Source organism: Pinus tabuliformis, chromosome 4_1, assembly GCF_031772625.1.
Source record: "Pinus tabuliformis cultivar Carrire ecotype Pingquan chromosome 4_1, CPIR1, whole genome shotgun sequence".
NCBI lineage: Eukaryota > Viridiplantae > Streptophyta > Pinopsida > Pinales > Pinaceae > Pinus > Pinus tabuliformis.
Window position 1 is genome coordinate 662,758,274 of NC_142303.1, and position 13,678 is coordinate 662,771,951.

The following is a 13,678-nucleotide window of genomic DNA, read 5'->3' on the forward strand; positions in this document are numbered from 1 at the left end:
TCAGTTTCCAAAGAGCAAAATTTCTCTTTCCGGTGAATTTCTCCACCTCGAATCTTGCATTTCACATCTTGGCCATTTTTCCTCCTTCCTAGGGTTTTAGACTTTCTCCAGGATTCAGATTGCAGATAGCTCTGGTAACGGCGCCCTCTCTGCTCCAATACACAGATTCCTCTTCAGGTGACTCGGCCTTCCTTCAATGGCTCTGGCATGTAAGAACTCTAGAAAAGCTTCAGCAACCTCCCTTCATACATAGGTCCTCACGCAGACTCTGCCTGGTTTTAGCGGACAACACGCAGGCACCTCAACATACGTTCCTCTGGCTGCAACCTCTGGTCCACGCAAAACAAATAATAGTTCTGGAATGACGGCTGCACACCAAGGTTACGCAGAGAACAACGCTAACCTTCACTGTTCTGGAATGACAGCTTCAGCAATGATTCCACTCTGTTCTGGAATGACGGCTGCACACCAAGGTTACGCAGAGAACAACACTAACCTTCAGCAACGATTCCACTCTGTTCTGGAATGACAAGCTTCAGCAACGATTCCACTCTGTTCTGGAATGACAGGCTTCAACAACGATTCCACTCTGTTCTGGAATGCCGGCTGCACACCAAGGTTACGCAGAGAACAACACTAACCTTCAGCAATGATTCCACTCTGTTCTAGAATGACAGGCTTCAGCAACGATTCCACTCTGTTCTGGAACGACGGCTGCACACCAATCTTACCCGACTCTGATACCAATTGTTGATAGAATGGGAGAAAAACAGGAAAAGAAACAACAAAGAAACCACAAATGACCAAGACGTGAAACTGAAACAAAAAACTGAATTGAATGGAATTTTATTTAACAATGATTCTCTGTGTTTTTATTTCATGGGAATTTGATAGTTTTATATCACCAACTATCGTTACATAACTAATTATTCGGTATACAACTGTCTATTTACATTTACCTAAAGTTACTAATTCGTTGTCAAACTAACATGGAAGAGGTTCATGGTCTCAGCTTAGGGCTTACAACTTAGGTACATAACGTGGATTGTGATTAGTGATTGCAGCATGGCCATTGTAAGTAGCATCTATTGGGCGAAATCTAGGGTCAAAGCATGGATCGTGACCATGTCTTGGGGTCTTGGCAGAGTCTGTTGCAGTGACTCTTTGTTCGTAGACCACCCTCGCAACACCGATTGTGGCCTATGGATAATGACATGTCTTCTATCCTCCAACAAGCTCATTGATTTTCCTAAACATCTCTTTGTCTATTTGTTCTGATATGATTTTCTCGGTATATGCTAGTTCTGTGGTCGAAAGTCAATGCTATGGCCATTTTGTAATTTTACAAAAAATATGTTCAATACTGTCTCTGGTCAAACGCAGTATATGCAATTTAAAGACTTTAAATTGGTGTTCATGGGCTGGTTTCCTTGCAGGGTAGCACCGATCACCAAGCAATGTTGATTGTATTCCTCTTTCGAAGTAATATAATGTCGAACTTCAAACAAAAAACTTAACCTTTGAGTATGATAAAACTATGTTATATTTTAGAATCATATTTTTTATCAGCTTTACAATATAATAAATAATAATAGTAACTTAATTTTAATGTCATGGTTGAACAAAACACCAAATTCATGTATGTGACCTCCTTGTTTGTGGCAGTAAGGACCCCCTCCACGTAGAAATTTGATTGCTAGAGTCTACAAAGGTGTACATACCCCACCCCATTCTGGATTTGAACTAGTGTCCTCCTAGGAGGAAATACATGTTCTTACCATGAGGCCCACTCAACTTTTATAAATGATTGATAACAAATTGGTTGTTTTCTAGTTGATTTAAACTTGTGAGTGAATGTAAGATAAAGAAGTTTCAAACGTGGCATTATAAACTTGTATTTTACTTTATACTCAATAATATAAATAATTTATTGATTATTAATTCAAACTTTTGGGTGAATGCAAGTTAAAGAAAGTATTGAAAGTGGTTTTGTAGATCTAGATATTCATTTTTCAATTGGGGCTATCTTGGGTGGTTAGGGGGAATGACTATTATCTTCCCCACCCATGTTCAAATCCCTACTAGTGACATGAAGAGATATAATGCATTGATCAATATTGTTGTAATAGCTTTGTGCCTATGAATATTGTTCTATTGGCTTCGAGCCTTGTGAACGCTTAAGTGCATATACCTATGGGCTAGCCTAGTAACAAAAACTCACTCTAGCCCTTGGGTTGAGAGGGAGGTTCATTTCTTTCCTCGAAAAAATAGGATCTAGATATTCACATTTTAATTTAATGACTACAAAATAATATGTATGGTTTTTATAAAATGTGTTCATGTTTTGTTTAAATAGGATTAACAAAGGTGAATCTCAAACGTGAATGCAAATCTACTACCATGTTGATGTTAGCATGTTAATTACTCTTCATGTTAACATGAACATAAAAACAATATAGGTGATGGTGTGATACCTTGACAAAACTTACACGTGATATATTGTAGTACATTATATCATGCTAATGTTTTATTGTGGCAAAAAAAATGGTGATTATGTTTTTCCCCATTTTATTGATTTACCGACAAATAAACATGATGTTGTGTTGGATATTTTAGATGGTTTCAGATGAACAATATGTGAGAATAACATATGTGTGTGTGTGTGTGTGTGTGTGTGAGAGAGAGAGAGAGAGAGAGAGAGAGAGAGATAAATTAGAAATGCGAAAGCGAGAGATTCCTCCAATTTCAACTAGCAACATCTCACTTTGCTCTCTCTCTCTCTCTATCTCTCTCTCTCTCGCAGGCGTGTGCATCTTAAAGATGGATCACATATTGTGGATCCAAAATATCAACCTAAGTTATTCTAACACAATCAATCAAGATGTCATATTTTCCTATTATAATGGCTAAGTAATCAAGTAGTATGCAATCAAAGATTTGATGGTGACGAGAACCCATAGATTTAGTAATTGAAATCTTGTAGAATCAACAATTGGAGTCCAAGTAGGTTTGTTTTTGTGTATCGTTGTAAAAATTAATAATCTTAAACTTATAATTTACTGAATTTTTTTGTTGTCATAAAATTACATGTATATAAAAAACATCCTCGAGCCAAGAATTAAAAACTCGAACATAGATCAACATAGATGGATGAATACCAAAACAAATTTATAACGACGTCGATATCCTCTAAAGCTTAAAAATTACCTAATCCATCTCTAATTGGAAAATTGAATATTCTTAGTGTGTTGGAGAGACTGAGATCTAGTACACATATTTGAACAATGCAACAATTTAAGCATCCTTAGCTAAAACCATGAAGATTGGTAATGGATCAACTAGCCAGACATAAAACCAATTGTGTGATTTGGCTACATACAACTCTTTCTTATAAGCATATTAAATAACTCAAAGTTCTTCAAATCTACTAGATCTATGGTGTTTAGGAACCCTAAAATCCATTAGCCTTTCCTAGGGGGTAAATACTACATTTATAATGGTCACTGCACCACTTGATAAATTTGTACCAACTAGAAGGACATATCTTGCATTTTATTTTACCACACTTTCCACATCAATGAGGAGTTTTCTATTATACTTCTCAAGAAGTTATATGTATAGTTTGTGTAGAAACTTCTTGTGAATTATTTTGGCATCCTAGAGTTTTGACAATTTCTTCTTTTGGCCCCAAAAATGAAGCCAATAACAATATTGTTTTGATATTTTTATTGGAAAAGTGAGTTCATACACCACCAAGAGACAACAAATGTCATTTCCACTTGGAAACTTTGATGTCTATGTAGATTTTTATGCTTAAATGTTTGAATATAACCATGATATTATATCAATTATTAGAAAACCATTTCAATAATGGAACTAAGATTTCAACATCTAGGAGTCTAAACTCTCAAAATTTAAAATAATAATAATAATACCCTCATTCCATTATTTCATTCTTGAAATTTACAAGCTAATATTTATGGTATAATTTTGGTGAAATGGTTAAAATCCTTAAATAGTCACTATTAAGATTTAATTGTTAAGAATGATCTAATGATTTAGGGTATTATGATGGTAGAATTATCAAACAACACAAAATTATGTCTTACTTTATAAGGATGAAGAATAAAACTATAACAACATGTTGTGCAAATTTCGTATCGTGGTCAACAACAAAAAGCTTCTATATAGTTCCACATATACGTGGGTAAAATCATTGCAACATAGTTGCACCAACACTTTAGTAGCCTCATTATTGCACTACAACCCATTCACACTAACATCCATAAATTGTGGGTAGAAACTTTGTGCGATATTTGCAATAATAACTCAATCACACAATTAGTGCATAATGACCCAATGACACTAACATTCAATCACATAATGATGTATACCATTACACATGTTCTCAGTGCTAAGTTACAGTTGGACATTACAACAACTACTTAAATAAGATAAGATCATAGAGAAATTTGGTGTAGTCTAATAAATAATTTGTCTTCATATTCTTTGGCACTTCCTATGCCTCCTCTTATAGTATTATAATTGTAGAGAAAAGTTGATAGGCAGCAATGCAAACTGATTTACTTAAACTTAATATTAATCATATTAATGCCATTATAGAACAATTTACCTCTTTTGATTTCTAGTTCTATGTATATTATACAATATTTTATTTTATTTTATTTTTATTAATGGCATTTCTATTTTATTAGTGTTGAAGCATTGTACCATTGTGTTTTTGTGATTTGTATATGAATTAGTTCAATTGTCAATGTGAATATGTAAGTACAATTTGATTTATTTGGTCTTTATTACCATGTTTGTTTTAATACATATTATAGATAAACGCCCAAAAACCAAAATAATATCAAAGCATCAACTCACATGTGGTTTTGTTCACATTGGTACATAAAAATATATTTGGTTGAATAAAGAAATGGGAAACTAGGCTCAAGTTTAGAGAAGCAAGTAGACTTTGAGAATTAAAGAAGAGGATATGATTTTCATGGAATCAATGGTTGTGGGATCATACATCTATGGAAATAAAAGGAAGCACTTTGACTTGATTTAAATGTATAGTTTATGGGATAGATGGGATGGGAAACCAAAATTTTTTTGGGAAGAATCTTAGCACCAAATGCCTCCATTAGAGAAGGGGGATGGTTGGGGCGGGGAGGGGGAATCCAAAGCAAATTGGTATCTAGTTTTTCATGGATATTTCACTAGAAAAATTCATCACTACAAATATCACAAGTTTCTATGAACTATGTAATATCCTTAAAAGTATATTACAATAAAGCAAAACTAAAAATTATGTAATAAAATTGCTAGTAATATTATTACTTTTTACATCACATTTAAATGTAAACCCATGCTCCTTCTCCTCTACCTCCACCTAATCCAGCTGCTTGTGCTTTCTTTAACTTCATCACCGCACTTGGACCTCCATGGGAGCGCCCTTCAGTTTCCATGTTCGTTAAGAGACTAGATTCAATTCCTGAGATATATCTGCCTCCCACAATTCCTCGCAAACTAGCCCTCTCTCTTGCTAAAGAGGATTGGTTAGACATTTCACGAGATTTTGGCCTTGTCAAAAACAATGCATAAATGGATAAAGGGCAACTGGGCTCCAAAAATTCAAGGCCAAATCTTAGTTTAATTATGTGGCAGAGGTTATTTCACCTCTTACTTCAAGTTCGAAGAAGATCATGATTCGATCTTTACAGCAATGGACCATACTTCATGGATTCAAGGGGCGTTTATTTAAATCGATGGACTCCAGACTTCAATCTTGAACTTAACATACCTAGTGCAGTCCCGGTTTGGGTTCGCGTTCCCCAGCTCCCTCTTCATTGTTGGGGAGATGATTCGGTAAGAGCCCTTAGCAATGCAATTGGAAAGTACATTGATAGAAGTGAACCAAAGGAGAATTCACATGGCATGCACATGGGTCTGCGTAGAAGTCGATTTTAGCCAAAGGGTTACCAGAGGCAGTGAATATTAAAGTATAATGTTGGACGCATATCCAGTAGATAGACTATGAACAACTTCCATTCAAGTGTAAGGTATGTCATGAATACAATAATTTTACTAACAATTTCCCAAAGCAATAATTAGAAGAATCACAAGGGGCTCAAGAAGCATATTTGGAACTATCAAATGCAAAAGTTCCAATAATACCAACAAATCCTATAAACAATCCATGCATCCTTATGTCAGGTCCTCTCCATCTGTTTGCTTACCCTCCATTGGTCAATCCCTTACCTCAAAATTGGATCTCTCAATCCTCTTCCATCAACTCCATTGAATCCCTGGCCAATATGCACACTGATCTAGAACAAAATGAACCCCATGCTACCACTCATGAACATGAAGAGGAGGAGGCCCTCATAGATCAACCTAATGCGATCCAACCTAATATTCACTCTGTTGATTTAGACCATTCCATTATCTCATCCTCCCCTCTATTATCAAATCCTCCAACTTTTGATCTCGCTCCTATAAATCCTTCCACCCTCCCATCTTAATCAATTTGTGCACCTTTAAATATTTTTGCAACCTCCTTTGCAAGGATTATAACTAGAACTAAAGCTAAAGAGGGTTTGGCATCTCCAAAAATTATTCAAAAGAAATATGGAAGACAGTCAAACAAAGAGATTTAAGATGACACGCCACAAAATTATATGGAAATGAGAGTTTAAAAACAATTGGACACATATTTAGATAAAGGAACAATAATGAAGGAAATACAAACCCAGGCAAGGAGTGGTAAGGGCTCTGCTACCCCCTCACAAGGTAAATTATGAATTTTGTTTCCTGGAATTGTAGAGGTCTTAGGAATGCATCCCAAACAAATGTATTAAAATACCTAATCATATCAGAAATCTCGGTAATCATTCTACTCTAGGATGCCAAGCTTAGCAAGGAAGAAATGACATTGATAGTTAACATTAAAAGGAACTTCAAAGAAGCAACAATTAGTGCAAGATGAGCATTAGGAGGTGTTTTCACTATTTGGAACCAAACAATCATGGATCTATAAGGTATTTACAGGGATCAAGATTGGATCAAGGCCAATTTTCATAATAAAGACACTAGGAAAGGCCTCACAATATATAACATTTATGCCCCTGCACATTATGAATACAAAGACTAATGTTGGAGCTCACTAGCAACCAAACTAGAAGTAAAAGGCAATAAACATGTCATATTAGGTGGTGATATCAATTTAGTAATAAACATTAGGGAAAATCAAGGTGGTTTATATCTTCCAAATCCAAGCAGGGATAAGTTAGAGGCCATAATAGCCTAACACAACTTAATGGATATTAAACTGAAGAATGGAAAGTTTACTTTGAGCAATAGTGAGATAGGGCTAGGAAATATAAAAGAAAGGTTGGACCAATTCTTAATCCATGCAAGCTTCATCATAGGTGTTGGAACGACTTCATCTAAAAACATTTCAGTAGTTGCATGTGATCATAAGCCCATTATCTTAAGTTTTGGTGAAAGCATAAATCTGGAACCACTAAAATTTCGATATAATCCCCTTTGGTCCATCAATTAAGAGGCCAAACATCTAATACATCTTCCTTAGCAGCCTAAATTAATGGATCTCTTGACTATGTATGGAAGAAAAAGTTGAAACTCATTAAAGAAACTCGAAAACGCTTGGCAAAATCGATTTATAGAAAGCCAATGCAGGAGAAAAATGACATTCAAAAAGAACTTGGAAATGTGTAGGAAAGAATGGAAAATGAGGAATAAACTAAAGGGACAAGCTTGGGCTTGTGGAAATTTCCTCTCTCGTTAAGAGGGAGTGTTGATATGATAGCATCATGGATGGTCATTCTCCCTGTGTCAAATATTTTGATTAGTTGGGGAGAATGGTTCAACAAAGGAAAATCGTTCTCTCTATGTCAAAGATGTTGACTAGTTGGGGAGAATGTTCCTAGAAGCCCATAATCACTCAGTTGGGTGTGTGGCTTTCAATATCAGGCTCAGTTTCTCTGGATAGGATGAGGAGCTCATTTAGCATTAGGACCAATTTCTCATGTAGAGTATGGTCTTTAGAGTTTCACCACAAGTCAAAGGGATTGACTGGGTTGGTGAACCAAGACTAATCTAGGTCAAGCGTACCAACCAAGATTATGGGTTAATGGTACTGACTGAAGTTATGGTGACTAGTTGATGCTAAATGTTGTGCCATATGTCAGGTGTATTGACCAATATTATGGGTTAGTGGTAGCGACCAATTGTGGCTGATGATTTTCCTTATGTCAGATTTGTTGACTAGGTTGATGATGATGATAATTTGTTATAACCTTTTCATAGAGAAATTTGTCAGCTTGAGAACATCCAAGACAATCACTATTAATTACCCCCTAGTTAAGGAGGACCGTGGAGGAAATATCTCTCTCCAATTTGCATATTTTCTTAGGCAGTTGCAGTTGTAAGGCAATTTTTTTTAGGCAGATTGCAGGGCCAAAATTATGAGTGGGCTGCAAGGCTAAAATTTGGCCCCGAGAAAAACAATAGGGCTGACTCATTGGATCATATCGAAGGCTTGACTTGGAGGGTATTGACGAGGCTTGACCATAGAATTGTTGAACTTCAATTTGACCTAGTTGTTGACTAGAAGTCTAAGTGCGTCTCTTGTTTAAAAGAAGAATTTTCTATTGAAAAAGTTGTTGGGATATTCCCAGAAGTGGGTTTTCCCAAGCTAAATATTTTACTCTCTTTGTGCATCGTGATCTTTATTGTCCTACTATTTTATGGTTTAATTTCATATGTATAATTACTTAACGATATATTGGAAAAATTAAAAGAAGATAAACATTCTAGAAGTAATTATTAGTTTTCATAAATATTGTGCTTGTATCTATTGCACTATAAAAATCAACAAAGAGCTCATTCAACAAGCGGGAAACTTCTTGGCTAACTCGAGTAAGGTTCAATTGCTTTCGGAGACATTCTCTTCACCCCTCTCCTTAAAAGTTGTATTTAAAAGGAAAATCCCAACATTGTAATCTTATAGGAAATAAAATGCACTAATGAAAACATGGAAACCCTCTATTTGTTAATCTGGAAGGGATGCCAAGTTTAATTTCTAGACACCATTGGATTAGCAGGGGAATTATCAATCCTATTGAATCCCAACGACATAGAGTTCCAAGACTAGAACACAACACCTCGCATTTTGGCAGCCCTATATCCTATTGGATCCAAAGGATCGTGTTTCTTAGTAGCAGTCTATGGGCTTCATCAGGCCAGTGATAAGATTTTTTTTTGAATACTATAGCTCATAGCCACAGACTATGCATTAATGAACCTTGCATCATAGCAGGTGATTTCAATTTGATTGTATCTTTAGAGGAAAAAAGGGAGGGATTCACAAATTGGATAGTGACTTTGTCCTCTGCTAGGACACCATAAGAGACATGTATACCACAGATGTTCCAACAATTAATGGTGTATACACCTGGAACAATAAGTTGTGGGGGGGGGGGGGGCACCATATCCCCTTCTAACCCCAACCTCGAGAAAAGTTAGTAGGAAGCAATTACTGAACTAACCTGACCTCCAATGTCCTATTATGGATATGGGGTCTAAATTTTTCAGTATTTTATGACTTATTAAAAACGTAAAATAGATAGCATCATTGTGTTTGTCTCATCAATACCTTTCCAGTGATATAATACTTATCAAAATCTGACTGTTATATTGAGAGATATGGTTAATTAAAGTCTTAGTCAATCCTATTGAGCCACGTCAACTTAACCTACCACATGACGCCCACGTGGCTGCCAAATCACATACCATGTGATTTGATGCTAGGTGACCAACGTGCCTGTTTCCACAACTTCTTAGGTCCTAGGCATGTTTCGAGCTACGTCCTCCATTGTTTGTGCTTCTTGCACAATGTGCAGTCCCGGTTGATTTTTTTGTATCTAGGGGTAGTCTCTACACAAATGGTTCTCCCAACATTTCCAAAATACTATGAGCTTCTTTCGAGACCCATACCCTTCATTAGCCTAAGTAAAGAAGCATTCATAATTTGTGTTGAACTTCTGTTGAGTTTTATCCTTGTTGGTGGTGAAGCTTCTTACTTTCTTCCCAGGCTGATGTCGTGAATTTCCTTGCCTATTTCCTCCTGTTCCAAAATTTCATTTTTCATTCAGTTCAGTCTTAAGCTCTGGCTTGTACCTAGATTGTTCATAACCGTGCTTTAGATTTATGACTACGTGCTCCAAGGTACGCGACTCATCAAATTCAATCCTATCTTTGAAGGACTGTGGAAAACCACTGATAAATATTTGGAATTTTACCTTTTCTTCCTTTAGGTAGGGAATATACAGAAGTAGCTCTAGGAATTTAGTGACATACTATCATCAAACATCTGCTGCATTTTGAGTTCATACAACTTCTTTGCCTTGTTTTCAAAATAAATTTCAGATAGGTATTTATCCCTAAGTTGTTCCTCAAATTCTTTCCATGATAAATTCTCTTTTCTTATGCCATATACATTATTTAGATTCTCCCACTAGATATCGACCTTTCCTTTCAAGTTGAAGGTTGCCACCCTTGCTTTCATATTCTTAAAGCAATTATGAATTATGAAGAACATTTTTGTCCCCAACAACCATGATTCAACATCTTATGCTTCCTTTACTTCATGATCAAATGTAGGAGGCTTAAATTTCTTTGGTACATATTCTTTTTCCCTTATTCTATGATGATGATGATGATGATAATGCCTTTTATGAGTGTCTTCAAGCTGCTGCTCATGGGTGTTGGTCCTCTTCTCTGGAATATCTAGTATAATACCTCATTTCATTGTATGTTCACTTGGAATTTTATATCTCTTTCAGGATTTTCTCCCATATACCCCATTTGTTCTTTCTTCTTGTCCTAAGGGGCTCTACATGTCCCTACGACTAGCTCCCAACTCATGTTGTACAACGGAGGAGTTAAGAGTATGAAATGTTCTCAGTTTGCTGAAGACACCTTATTAATAAGATGAGCTTCTCCCATTACGGATAGAAGATCCAAAACCACCTTGGATGAGTTCCTTGAAGCACCAGGAGGGCTACTCAACATGCTAAAGAGCAGTATTTATGGTTGGAATACTCCTCTAGAATCCTCCAAAACATCTCACAAATCTTCGAGGTTCCTTGAAAATTGGAGTGGACACATTTCAAATATTTGGGAATGCTAATCTCCAAGAAAAATTTGAAGACTGAGGTCTGGTCAAAGACTATAGACAAAATGAAGAGGACTCTTCAACAATGGGGAATGCATTGATTAAACCTTTTAGGTAGGCTCATTTTAATTAAATCTATATTATCAACCCTCTGTCAAAATTGAAATAACAGAGAAGTGGAACACATAAAATATTGTTGGAACACAAACACAGAAAAAAATAAAGCAAGATAGACACAGATATATGTGGTTCACACAATTTGGTTCACATCCATGGAGAAATAACTAGTCCTTCACTTTATATTATTCGACAAAGTGAAGGGATACAACCTACAACAAATACATTGTAACTTTCTCTTCCCTCTCACATTGTATCCTCTATTTTCCTCACACAGAATAATGCATAGCCACAATAAAATTCCCTCATATAAAACGATGGTTTCCTTCTAACGAAAAAATCCCTAAATCAACTTAACTTCTACTATTATATCTTCCGTCTAATGAAAAACCAAAATTGACTACAAAATTACAATATTTTACAAGACAAAGTTTCTCTAAAATTTGTTTTTGTGGGCGTTGCCCCCGAACCTGTAATAGCCCTTGTTAAAAATCCATGTAAAAATATATAAGGCCATGGTGATGGGACACGTATTCCAAGCTGAATGGTGGGGGAAACATCCTAATGGGTGTTGATTCGGTTTATTATGGCTAAGGAAATTGGAAAAGGCAATGGAAAAGACTTTGGAAAGGCATGAGGCATTTATTGGCATTTTATTTATGAAAATAATGGAAATTACGAGAAAAGGAAGGTGAAACGTCACAGGTTGCATGTGGGGAGGAAATTGAAGGAAAATAATGGAAAATGAAGAAAATAGAGGCCTCATTAATAAAAAGGCTTATGAGGATCAGTGGGCAAGACTTGGTCAATCTAGTGTTGGAGCTCTCTCTCAATATTCTCTCTTTCTCTCTCTCCCATACTCTTGGAGACTTAGAGTTTGCTTGGAGCACTCTTGGAGTGTGTGGCATATTTGGATTCTTGGAGCAAGAAGGCAAAGGAAGAGAAGGAAAGCACAAGAAGCAATCGGGATCATCAACTACATCAAATTTGGTTGTAGGTACTAAGTTGCATGTATGTTTCCTTCACTAGTTTTGGCATGCATGGCATATGCATGTGGTTTCTTGGTTATGATTTATCATTGGCATGGAGGATTGTTGGGATTGAGAGTGGATTGCCTAGCCTTTCCATTTTCTAGCTAGCCATGGTACTTGTGGGTTTACTTTCATTATTTGTTTTTGGTTGTTTCTCATGTTTCCTTAGCCTAGGTTGAGTTACTAGTCTTGGAAGCCTTGGTCTCAGGGTTGCCACCTATCACTGTCAAACATCCTTCTTTTCATATTGAATTTGGGTTGGTTACTTTTCTATTCTTAGTTGATCGAACCTTGAACGTTTCTCCTCTGTACCACTTGTATTAGACCTAGATTCCTTCCCATTTCTACACTTCAGACATTCTTGGACCACTTTCTCACTGCCCTCCAATAGTCCACAAATGTCCAATACCAATCTATCCAATCTGGACCTATCCACCAACAACAAGCAACTTGAGAATACCAAATTACACACCTTCATGGAATTGTGACTCTGATGTTGGAACTTGGCCTAGTTAGGGCACACCTGCAATGCACATCAACCCCCCAAATTTACTACAAAAATCCCTTCTAGAGTTGTGGCATTCCTTCTTCGCCAAGTTCCTTCCCTTTACTAATTGGTAGGCCTCTTCCAACACCTATTTTAGACCTTATGACCCTCTCCAAGGCTGAACTATAGGCTCAACCTTCTTTCCTATACAACAATAGGACTCAGCCTGATTTTAGAGAAATAACACCATAAAATTGGCACATAAATCATCCCAAAACTCTCTCAAATACTCAACCCTTCACCTGATTTGAGTATTCTCAATAAACACAGACAATAACCCTATACAAAGTCTTATTTTACTCCTTTTTTTGAGCTCCAAATCCCTGTGTCCAATTCAGAGGTAAACTCCTTATGTTTTGTTGCACCTTGGATGCTAAATGAGCCTCATCATACCTTATATTTATATGCTAATCCATGGGTGCCAACAAACTGGTCAAGAGGCTACTTTTACCGTAGTCGAATTGACTCTTTCTTTGTGCAAACTCACCAACATTAAAATAAATTAATAACTCCAAAGCTACTTGACATCTCTTAATGCTCTAAATGCCCCCTACATCCTCTAATTTTCAAATAAATGAAACTCCTTGTGGTTTCACACCCATAATATTGGGTTCAAAGCACACACCTTGAGTTCTAAGCACATAAACCACTTTTCTGGCACCCCTTCCTCCAAAATACCGAACACTAAGTATTGGAGTACCTCTAGCTACCAAACTCAACAGGGCTTGCAACTTCAGCTACAAGCCATAGAAAAGGCATTGGAAAAGTTGAAGTGCA

The 13,678-nt window shown here is 36.4% G+C and overlaps 1 pseudogene; it reads right to left on the reverse strand.

Moving 5' to 3' along the window:
- Window positions 1–405: 405 nt before the first annotated feature.
- The window catches only part of LOC149177849 (hydroxyproline O-arabinosyltransferase NOD3-like), a 134,797-nt pseudogene continuing 121,524 nt past the window's right edge, over window positions 406–13,678 (reverse strand).